Genomic DNA, 2,963 nt, shown 5'->3' on the forward strand with positions numbered 1-2,963 from the left:
TAAAATGTTTAAAAGGAAAAAAAAAAAGGAAAATTAAGATATAAAAAGGTATTTATGCAGCTGGACAAAATGTGTTTGTGTCTTAACCTAAGTAGTATTACAAAAGAGTCCAAAAGTAACAAATAATTAAAAAGCTTATAAAGTAAAAATGTTACAGTAAGCTCAGATTAATTTATTATTGAAGAAAAAATTTTAAAAACTGAATCTAGTGTAGCCTAAGTGTACAGTGTTTGTAAAGTCTATTGTGGTGTATGGTAATGACCTAGGCCTTCATGTTCACCTCCCACTCACCCAGAGCAACTTACAGTCCTGTAAGCCCTATCCATGGTAAATGCCCTATCCAGGTGTAGCATTAAAAAAAATCATTTATACCATATTTTTACTGTACCTTTTTATGTTTAGATATGTTTAGAGACATAAATACTTATCATTATGTTACATTGATTGCAGTATTCATTACAGAAACATACTGTACAGGTTTGTAGCCTGGGAGCCATAGGCTATACCATATAGCCTACGTGTGTAGTAAGTTATACCATACAGGTTTGTTCACTCTATGATGTTCGCACAACAACAAAGTCACCTAATGATGCATTTCTTAGATTGTATCCCTATCGTTAAGTGACACATGACTGTATATGTGCTAATATATTTTATGTATTAGATATGTTATAAAACATACCCTGACATGAAAATTAAATGACGATAATACAAAAATGATTATAAATAGAAGTTCTGAGATTATCTTCCTGTGGACTATTTTCCTGGGCTGTGTACACTCCCTGTTTGGAGACTGTTGGCCAAATGAGGTGTGAGCAACTTGAGAGAGGGAGACTGGCAAGTAGGAGGGCTGATGACTTTGGGGAAAGGAATAGCACCATGAGGCTAAGGCATAGACATGGGGCTCAAAGAGAGAGTGGCACGAGTTTCTTAGGACCAGAGAGAAAAGAGGGAAAAGCAATGCAGTGAGCGGAAATGAAGCAAAATGAAGAGAAGAAAGGATGTGTAGCTTGGGGCTGGGGGAATAAGTAGGGTGATTAAAAAAACTAGTGAGTGCTCATTGAGGTGGAGCTTATGGAGAGAAAGGGAGCTAGAAACTCTGGTTGGAGTGGATCTGGCTTATGTGGACTCGGCTAAGTGAGCAGCATGAGGCTAGCTTGTGACTTACCTACCATTGATATGAGGTACACCCCATAGTCATACAGTGTTGACTGATGGCTTGTGCTCAGTTGCAGAGTACAGGGTGGGAAGGGCTTATGTGAGACTGGAAAGAGAGAAACCCATAAACCTCGATGGAGAAATCTGGCGCTCATTCTGATAGGCTTGTAGGTCACAGGGCACTGTGACTCAGTGTTAGCTTTTTGAGTCATTTGATAACAGCACTAGGGTGACCAGTCATCCTGGTTTGCTCAGGACTGTCCTGGTTATGTGACTGAAAGTCCCAGGTCCCAGAAAACCCCTGAGTTTCAGGCAGTGGTGCTTCAAAACACTCGTAGTAAAGATCCTGTAGAGGGACTGCGTTTTACAAACCAAAGTGTTTAAGTGCATAAATGGAGGAGGAGTGTCCCCTCTGAATTCTTAAGTTACATAGAATTTTTTTTTTAGGCTGGGCGTGGTAGCTCACACCTGTAATCCCAGCACTTTGGGAGGCCAAAGTGAGCTAATTGCTTGAGCTCAGGAGTTTGAGACCAGCCTGGACAACACGACGAAACCCCATCTCTACAAAAGAATACAAAAATAGCTGGGTATAGTGGCGTGCACCTGTAGTTCTAGCTACTTGGGAGGCTGAGGTGGGAAGATCACTTGAGCCCAGGAGGTCGAGGCTGCAATGAGTCATGATATGGCACCACTGCACTCCAGCCAGGGCAACAGAGCAAGACCCTGTCTCAAAAAATTTTTTAAATATAAAATTAAATAACCTTTAGTTAATGTATATAATAAACTAACTTTGTAATGACACTAAGATGGGAGGAAATCCCCCGTGTGGGAAGTGTTAGGGCTGATGGCCATAAACATTTTAATTTAACCACCACATATGCTTTATCTAAGCTGGCTTTCAGTATCAGGAGTGGACTCTGTTTCCTGCTCTCAGGAATCACGAGGAGAGTGAGGCAAGAGAGCAAACAAGGTAGGGAAGTTTCGTTTCTGTTTGACTAGCTGTAGGCCTGCTTGCCTTCCTGCCACCTCCCAGTATTCAACACATCAACTGCAGGTTCACCTTTAGGTTCTTTTATTCAGGGAGCTAAAAACTTACTCAAAGGGTTTCTGAGTCATGGAGAAAATTAAGACTCCAACCTGTATTTTCTTTCACAAAGGTTTTAAGTTACAAAGTTTATTTTTTTATTTTCACAAAAGTAATATAAACGGTAATATAAAAGTGAAAGAATAAAAAATTTACAAAAAAATTCAAAGGCAGGATGAATAGGTGGAGCACAGGGCTTTTTAAGGGCTGCTACAATGGTGGGTCCATTACACATTTGTCATTATACATGTGTCCAAACCCATAGAGTGTGCAACACCGAGAGTAAACCCTAAAGTCAACTATGGACTGTGGATGATAACGATATGTCAATGAAGGTTCGTCAATAGCAAGAAAGGTACCACTCTGTGGGGGATGTTGATAATGGGGGAGGCTCTTAATGTGTGGGATATAGGGGCACAGTGTATATGGAAAATATGTCTATCTTCCTCTCAGTTTTGCTGTGAACGTAAAACTGTTCTAAAAAAGCAAGTTCTAATAATGGATAAATAAAAGGAAAATATTCCTCAAGCCACCAAAGCATAGAGAATGAACGCTGTAAGAGATACTATTGTTAACATTTTGTCTTTATTTACCTCTTGTCTTCTTTCCCTGAATACATACGTTTTACATATTTGGGATCAGACTGCACGTACACATTTTACTATGTTTTTTCATTTAAGTTTATATTTGTCAAAAGTATTTTCTTCATTAAAAACCCATT

The sequence above is a fragment of the Rhinopithecus bieti genome, unplaced genomic scaffold (assembly GCF_001698545.2).
Source record: "Rhinopithecus bieti isolate Rb0 unplaced genomic scaffold, ASM169854v2 scaffold_26603, whole genome shotgun sequence".
Taxonomy (NCBI): domain Eukaryota; kingdom Metazoa; phylum Chordata; class Mammalia; order Primates; family Cercopithecidae; genus Rhinopithecus; species Rhinopithecus bieti.